The sequence below is a fragment of the Cyprinodon tularosa genome, unplaced genomic scaffold (assembly GCF_016077235.1).
Source record: "Cyprinodon tularosa strain WSP-4 unplaced genomic scaffold, ASM1607723v1 ctg170, whole genome shotgun sequence".
Classification (NCBI taxonomy): Eukaryota; Metazoa; Chordata; class Actinopteri; order Cyprinodontiformes; family Cyprinodontidae; genus Cyprinodon; species Cyprinodon tularosa.
The window spans coordinates 138,193-147,310 of record NW_024038532.1 but is presented as its reverse complement, the minus strand read 5'-3'; positions in this window follow the sequence as shown (position 1 = coordinate 147,310).

Sequence of the window (9,118 nt, the reverse complement as noted above, 5' to 3'; positions counted from 1 at the left end):
GAACAAAACAACTTCGGTCCCAATGCCTCACTGCTTTTTCTCCTTTTTTTTTTTTCTTTCAAACATTTCATTGACCCTGATTTTCCACCTGATCCTCTGCGTTCCTTTGCTTTTCTGACTTCAGCTTGCCGATCAGCCCCTCCAGGATTCGGGTTTATTCCCAACACTATTTGTCTGCCAGATTGTCTGTGTGTTTGGTGCCTTGTTTGTTTCTAGCTCTCTGCATTTTCTTGCTTTCCAGCAGTGCCACTTCCTTGGCCTCAGCCTGAACCTGTTGTTTGTTGCTCGAGGTAGTTTTTTTTTCTCGCTTTGCTTTGCTCACTGGCAAAAGTAGCCTCAACACATCATGATTCTGTGGATTATCCACCCGTCTGTGCGCCTGTCCAGTTCTTGAGAGCACGGCGTCTCTTGCACACTTTTTTGGAAATTTTGCATAAATCGGCCTAAATGTGATGCTCTTCAAAGATGATGAGATTAGATTGAGTTCAGAGATCTTTTATTGCTGTAAAATACTATAAAATGGCTTTTCTGAGTCATTACTCAGAAACATGACTCATAAAGTGGGAACCCATCATTTGCATTTGTCTGAATGAGTTTTCTGTTCAATTGAAACCGTCTTTAAAGATTTTCTGTAGTGAAAGGTTGAAAATGTCAAATGGTATCTTGGTGTCTGATATTACTTTGCAGCATGCCTCTGAATTATATTATCTGATATTATGAAAGCAGAAATGTTACACTGTGCAAAATGAAAATGCAAGTTTAAAAAAATCTAGAATTGCTTTCATCTATATTTTTTTCATCTATAATTTTGCAAGGACAGTTGATATCATCCTCCACTTTTATTTGCAGCCCTAATACAGATGTCAATAGAGGCTTCAGGCAAATTCATCTTTTCTGGCACTGATATAATCTCCTATTGTTAAAAGTAGAAAAATCCCACCATTCAATGGTGCACATTTATTACTGTAAGTGTGAAAACTTGTCCCCATGTGGTAGCATTTGTTGCAACACAATCCTTGTAAAACTTCATGCAGCAGAAACACTTAATTTCCTACAGAAGCGTATTGCATTCACCAAAGGAAAAAAAAAGGTTTTCTCATAATTACGAGGTCAGTATCTCGGTATATCTAAATAATAACGAGATACTGATCTCGTAATTATGATCTAGTAGGGGTGTGCATTGGCACTGCCCTCACGATTTGATTCGATTACGATTCACCAGGTAACGATTCAATTCGATTCTACGATGCATTGCGATGCATCAAAATCCCATTGACTTCGTAAAATCCAAAATGTGCCCAGATATCCGCTTTCCAAGCTTTTGGTGCGTTTTTAATTAGGCCTACCCGTCTATCGCGGTCATCTTCCTCCGCCTCAGCCATCTTGATTGTTGTTGGTATGCCCCCGGAAGTAATGGAAACTTCACAACTTGTCCATTTGAGGCCAGAAAGTAAACAGTGACATAATTGATTATGCACGTTGCTGCATCGATGCTGAATCGTGCATGCCCCGCATTGCAATGCATCGCTGAATCGATTATTGTTGACACCCCTATGATCTAGTTATGGTTCTTATATTAACTGACTAATTATTATCATTTTATCTATATATTTGGTTATAATTACATGAGCTAATAATGTAGCATCTCTCAGAAAACTGGTCTTCATGATTACTTCTTACATCTGCACCTGTTCCACTGAACAGTTCCCTGTACCGAGGTCTGACCTGATAGGCGTTGGAGTTCCGCTCCTTTTTTTTCACTTCATTAATAAAGTACCCAGAATTAACCCTAGGATTACTACCTGTGCAGTAAACATGCAGCCTTATGACCAAACGTGGAAATCCGTCAACGGCTCCATTAATACAGATTCCACACGGTTGTAGTTTCTGTGATGCTGCATGAAGTTTGGACCTGGGTTTCTCTAGAGACGTCATTTTTAAACAATTCTGAAGTCTCAGCTATACTCCTTGAGGATCCTCAGTTCTTTGGGCTGTTTTAAATGCTCCTGCAGGAACAGTGCGACTTCCAGCAAGTCAGAGTAGAGCAGGCTTTTCGCCTAATGCTGACAAATTAAAACTAATTCCATCCACATTGAGGAAACTCCCTACATTGTGTGCAGAATTATTACGCAAATAAGTATTTTGACCACATCATCCTTTTCATACATGTTGTCCTACTCCTAGCTGTATAGGCTTGAAAGCCAACTACCAATTAAATAAATCAGGTGGTGTTCATCTCTGTAATGAGAAGGGGTGTGGCCTAATGACATCAACACCCTATATAAGGTGTGCTTAATTATTAGGCAACTTCCTTTCCTTTGGCAAAATGGGTCAGAAAAGACATTTGACAGACTCTGAAAGTCAATAATTGTCAGATGTCTTTCAGAGGGGGAGCAGCAGTTTGGAAATGGCCATTTGCCATGAACCGCTTGATTGTGCAATGATCCCACTTCAAAAGCTTGGCAAACAGGGGCGCAAGAAGGGTGTCGAAAAAAGAAGACGCAAAATAACTCCCCATGAATTGAGAAGGATGAAGCGTGAAGCTGCCAGGAAGCCATTAGCCACCAGTTGTGCCATATTTCAGAGCTGCAACATGTCTGGAGTGCCGAGAAGCACAAGGTGCTCAATACTCAGGGACGTGGCCAAGATAAGGAAAAGCGAAAAACGGCCACCTTTGAACAAGACGTACAAGACAAAACGTCAAGATTGGGCCAAGAAATATCTCAAGACTGATTTCTCCAAGGTGTTTTGGTCTGATGAAATGAGAGCGAGTCTAGATGGGGCAGATGGATGGATGGGCACCAGGCTGGATCAGGAAAGGGCAGCAAGTTCCTTATCGACTCAGACGCCAGCAAGGTGGAGGTGGGGTACTGGTATGAGCTGGTTTCATCAAAGATGAGCTTGTGGGACCTTTTTGGGTTGATGATGGAGTCAAGATCAACTCCCAGACCTACTGCCAGTTTCTGGAAGACACCTTCTTCAAACTGGTACAAGAAGAAGTCGCCATCATTCAAGAAAAACATGATATTCATGCAGGACGATGCTCCGTCACACGCATCAAAATACACCACAGTGTGGCTGGCCAGAAAAAGTCTAAAAGGAGAAAAAATAATGACATGTCCCCCTTGTTCACCTGATCTGAACCTCATGTAGAACCTGTGGTCCTTCATGAAATGTGAGATCTACAGGGAGGGGAAACAGTGTCTGGGAGGCATTGCTGCACGCGATGTGGATCGCAAACACATAAAGACACTGACAGAATCTATGGATGGAAGGCTTTAGAGCGTCATGGTGGAGATATATTTGTTCTTTTGTTTGTTTTTGAATGTCGCAAATGTTTATTTCTGAAATTTGAGTTGTTATATTGGTTTACCTGGTGAAAATAAACAAGTGAGATGGGTATATATTTGTTTTTTACTGCGATGCCTAATAATTCTGAACAGTTATATTTACCTGCACAAACAGACATCCTCATAAAATGGCTAAATCTAAAACAAAAAACACATCAACTTCCAAAAAATATGAAACTTTGATATTAAGGAGTCTTTGGGTTGATTGAGGATACCATTGTGGCCCCATAATAAGAATAATCATCAAGAATACAACTTGCTTAATAATTGTGCACACAGTGTATTTTCCAGTGTTGCATACCTAAAAGGAAATAAAAGCACATTAATCTGACAGCCCACTCATTGTTCACGTTTCATATAGCGTAGCTCAGCAATGACCGTCCTTCCTGATTTCAATATTATGAGATAGAGAGAAGATCTCATAATTACGAGATTCTGATCTCAATATTATGAGATAACCAGTCTGATTTTTTTTTCCTTTGGTGAATGCAATACGTTGATTCCATTTTCTAAAGAAAAAAAGAAAAAAACATGATTTAGATTTTCTTTTGATATAATTTTCCACATTTTCATTCAGTTGCTGAAAAGTCTTGATGCTGACTCTCTTATTGCTGAGTCCTTCCACCTAAAATAAAATGTGCAGAATGTCTGGCACTGAATTGCATGAAAAAGCAAGGCCTTCACTGTCAGGGTTTTTTTTTTTTTTAAGCAGCATTGGTTGCTCTGCACATTGATCAATGTTTTCTAGTGCTACCACAGATCCATGATTAACCCGGCTACATGCTTTAATGCACCCATATACCACTACAGTACACAGGAAGCTTTTGAGTCGTATGCCTGCAAGAAGCAAGATGCTCCCTTTCATCTTTGGCTCAGAAAAACAATAAAAAATGTGGATCGATCAAAAAAAACTAAAATGTTATTCATATTTCCTTGTTTTACTTTAAGTTTGCCTTAAACAAAGCTGTGTTTTTTTTTAAAGTTGTGAATAAAGTGCTGAAATATTTGTTGCGTTGTTTTTTACTTTTTCAGTTCTCAGTCTTCGTCTTCGTCGTTCTTATGGGTTTTGTAATTTCTGTGACTTTACTGTATTTTTTTAAAGGTTTTAATTATATGTTTGTTACCTTTTTTTATTATTTGTAAATCAAACACTATTTTTTCTTCTGAGGACTTTGAAATTATCTAATCTTTTTCTATTTCTAAAACTGTAAAATTCTAACCTGAAGTGTACACAAAACAAAAGAGAGAGTTAATTATATCAACATTTATTAATAAAGTCAAAATGTTATGAGAAATTAAACCACAGCATGGCTGCACCTTTAAGACCGACCTGTCTAATGTTATCAGCCCCTCACATCAGTTTTAATAGGGAGTTCTGGTTGATTGTTTTTGCAGTTTCACTGAAAAAAAATGCAAACATTTTTGGCATTTACTTAATCATATTTAGTTACTTTAACACAATTGTTTCATGTTAGCAGGGTAGGACATAAAATAATTGTGTTAAAGTAATTGAATATTATTAAGTAAATGCCAACAGCTGTTGTTTTGTTTTTTTCTGTGTTCCCTTCACTTCATTAACGTCCAACAATGTTTGTTAATTATTACCCCTTTCCTTTTTAAGATCCATCCAGAGCATTCTTGTTGCATTGTACTGCTATAGTGCAGACTTTCAGTTTTTTGGGTTAATGTCTCCAAATAATCTTCACCACCACCTCTCAATCACACTGAAGTGTCAGCAAGAGAAATCGAGTTGTTATTCCCTGTGTTATTACTATTTTATCCTTCGCCACAGTCTGTACTTTCAACATGGCAGACTGTCATGACGCTTCGCCAACGGGTGACCAGCATTACGAATAAACTAGTATAAAGACTTTGCTTATGAAAATCTCCCTGATTACTTGTAGAGGTAAAAATATACTAATAACAAATATGTAAAGCCAGTCATCAATTTCAGGCAGTGAAAAAGAGGAATGGTTAATGTCCCCTTTATGTGTTGCAATAAAATAATAAAAGCTGAATTAATCAACTTCCATGTGCACTTTTTTCATGGTTTGTGTCAGGGCTCCTGTCTGTGTGTTTGTTTTTGTTTGTCTCCCTTCCACCAACAGGAGGCGCCTGGTTCCGGTTCGCCTCCTCACACACCTGCTGACGGTTTCCTCATGAACGGAGTGCTCTTAAAGGAATAGTACACCCAAAACATGATTAGCCTTCATTTTCTACTCACCCCCATGCTGAACAACACTCTGGAGTACTTTTTTGATATCTCAAATGCATCTGGAGATCTGGGAGGCTTCTTGCTGTCTGCTGACATTCAAATAATGAAGGTCCATAGCGCCCGAGGCAGAAAGGTCCATAAAAGTCCACAAAAAACGTGTCAATATTCCTCCATACTGCTCGTCCAATGTATTCCAAGTGTCCTGACTGGGTAGTGTCCATAATTTACTCGAAACGAAGTCATTTAGAATGTTTTTAGAGCCTAAACAGTAGTGCATAGGATTTCCTAAAAGCACGTTCACGAGTCTACGGAAACCACGGCAGACCAAACCAGACGAAAGTGCGCATTCAGCGTCTGCTCTGCAGATAATGCAAGCGTAGAAGAAGAAATGTGCTGTTTATCTGTGCAAAGAAAGAAACAACGAAAGAAAAATGTCTGAGGACTTCAGTGTTGAGGAAGAGCATGAGTTCTTTGCCGAGCTGAATTCGCACTGAAAATGAAGGCTAATCATGTTTTGGGTGTACTATTCCTTTAAGCTGCTTACTGCCACTACCTTGAGGCCAGAGTGTTTGCCAGTTTTTGGTACTCTAGCCAAGCTGAGTTTTTTCTGAGTAAGACTGAGTTCTTGTCTCCCTGAGTTTTAACTTTGTTTTTGTCTTTGCCTCTCGGCAGGAAGTCATCCTGCAAACTGAACCTTTTCGGAACTTCTCTCCCAGGAGGGATCAACTGAGTCTAAACTGAGCCAAGGATTCAAACAGGAGGTTTGAATCCCAGATCCTCTGCTTCAAATCAACTAATCAAATTTCCCACTGTGCCTGAACTAACAGTCTGTCTTCCCCTCATCTTCCAGTTCCGGTCGAGCAGAGTTCAGAGAAACTCTGCACCAAAACATCCTCATTTAAACCCGTCAAACTTTTCATCCGTGTCTCTCTGTTTTGTTTTCACTGCATGTGGGTCCGAACCTTAGATAAATCATGACAGTTTGTAAAAATGGCAGCTCCCTGCCTCTGCAGTAGGGTGTCTTTAGGGTACCTGATGGTGTCATTTTGTACTTCTCCAACTTACATTGGAGCTCATGGTTAACTTAAAGAGCCAAAGCTGCCCAAGTTGTGTTTAATTCCCTCCAAACACGGTGCTTTACTGTCAAACCTTCATCTTTTAAAAGAACGTTTCTCCAGGCATCTTGTTCTTTCAGATACAACTTGTGCGAACCTTAATTCTGGCATATTTTGAAAGATTTCCTTGGAAACCTTCCCAAAAGAAACATTGTACCGTTATAAACTTTAACATTTATCATGGTAACTAGAAGCTTGTCTGGTTGAGATTGAGCTCTTGGATTTTGTGTAATTATTTGCACAGTCTGACCTTTGGGTGAATTTAATGAAACATCAGCTCCTGGGAAAATTGCCAATTTAAAATGTGTGAGTATTCGTTCTTTCAGTATTATTGAAGAATTGAAGGTGTTTGAAAAATGACTTGTGACCCTTCGTAAATTGATTGGTAGGTCCCTGATGTCTCTGCAGACGGGAGAAACAACAATAACTGCTTCGTTCATAGAGGTGGTCACATTAAGAATTATCCTAAAAATGACTGCAGGCTGTTACTTGGCTTAGATCCTATCAAGGTGTTAGGAGTCTACTTTTCAAAAGCAAATTTTAACAAAAAAAAATGCATTTCTGGCTTGTTTTTGCCAGAGAAAAGCGTAAATCTATGATAACAGATGAATGAAAGTAACTGATGAAATATTTGGGATCTGATTAAAAGATAAAACTCCTAAAATGAACGAGGGTGTTCTTTCATTTTTCAGAAAGCTTTGATTTTAAAGATCAGACACGTCCGGCTAGAGGGCACACACGGTGGGAGCCATTCTGATTTAGCTTGTAAATATATTTTTAGGCCTGAGCAGCGACAGCGCTGCGAGAGCCTATTGTATCTGTATGGTTTCTTATTATTATTCTTTTGCCCATTCGAACGCATTTTAAGGGGATTTCGCATTTTCAAAAACTCACGAAAACGTGACAGTAAATTGTCCCCCGCGTGAAATAGCCGGTCTATAATGGAAACCAAAATGGCCGCCCCCAAATTACGCCACAGCGCCCCCTAACGTGAGTTGGGGGAAACTGTAAGTCACAGAGATTTGAAATTTGGCACACAGGTAGATCTCCTCAAATCACGAAAAAAAGTCTCTTGGAGGTATGCCCTAAAACCCACAGGAAGTCAGCCATTTTGGGTCAAAGTGCGAGTTTTGGCCATTTTCATTGTTCTTGGTTTTACTATATGTGCCTGGAGCTGTGTTTTAAGACGCCTCAGAACCGAAATCTGATCCGTCAAAGCCCATTAAACGAGGAATAAATCCTCAAGGTCAGCGTTTCCATTAGAAATCAGTGAAATGAGAGATTTTCAGAATCACAGACAAAAACAAGCCACATTCATAAAAAGTTCCATTTATTTCCAAGTGGTTTTATTTACAAATCTTACAAATATGCATTATTTGAGTGTAGACCCGCATCAGAAAGATGAATAAAACATCCCTAAAAATAACCAATCAGCGTTCAATTTCAGATGCTTGTTTTTATTGCTGAAGAACAAACGAGCAACAAGCCTGTACCGAACCAGCGAATGCATCACAGGCCCATTCCTGCTCTACAGGATTACTGGGTGGAGGGAATTCAAATGTGAGTCCATCTTGGCTTTGAGTTAATCCCATCAGAGCCAGCAGCAGTGCATCGCGACTACAGTACTCCCAAGCCTGCTGATGAGAGCCCACAGTGAAAGGAAGAGGGACGCATGACACAAGAATGAGGGGAATCTTCGTTAAAAAACACTACAAAACACTCGCTTCTAATGCACAAAGCAAACTATTTGTACAGGCTCTTAAAGCACCACATCTTATAATACTAAGTGGTAACATTTAATTGAAAAGAAAAGTTACACAGATAGAAAACTAAAACAAGACATTATGGAGTTAGTGCTCCTTTAAAGCTCATGAGGCCATTTCAAATATATGTATATATATTCCCTGGGATACTAAAAATAGCCTGAGTTATCCTCTTTAATTATTATGCATGTCCATATGACATGGCGGCCGCCTCTTTAATTACCAAAGACGTGCTTTAATGCTATCGTCATTTCAGTCTGGGTCTAATATCCTCCTCCTTTATGGAAAACAAAAGGAACACCTGAAAAATATCTATCACACCAGTGTTTTCAAGCCTATATGTTAATATCAAGATATCTGCCATCTTTTAATAAAGTCTTATCAGTACGAGGACTGGGCTGGTCAGAAGTTTACTTGCACTCAGGTTTTAGGAAGAACCTGTTTCACTCTTTCCAGACCAGTTTTATTTCCTGCTTGAACACTTTACTGTGTCCAAGTTTTAAAGGAGAAGTTCGGTCAGCAAGGAATAATCAACGGATCATTATCTATACCTAAAACTGATATGTTTGCAGTGATTTAATTAATTTTGCGTTAATCAGGAAAAAAAAGAAAAAAAAATGTCAGGATTTGGGACATTTTTGCCCAAATATATAATAAAACCTCCCTCCTGCCATC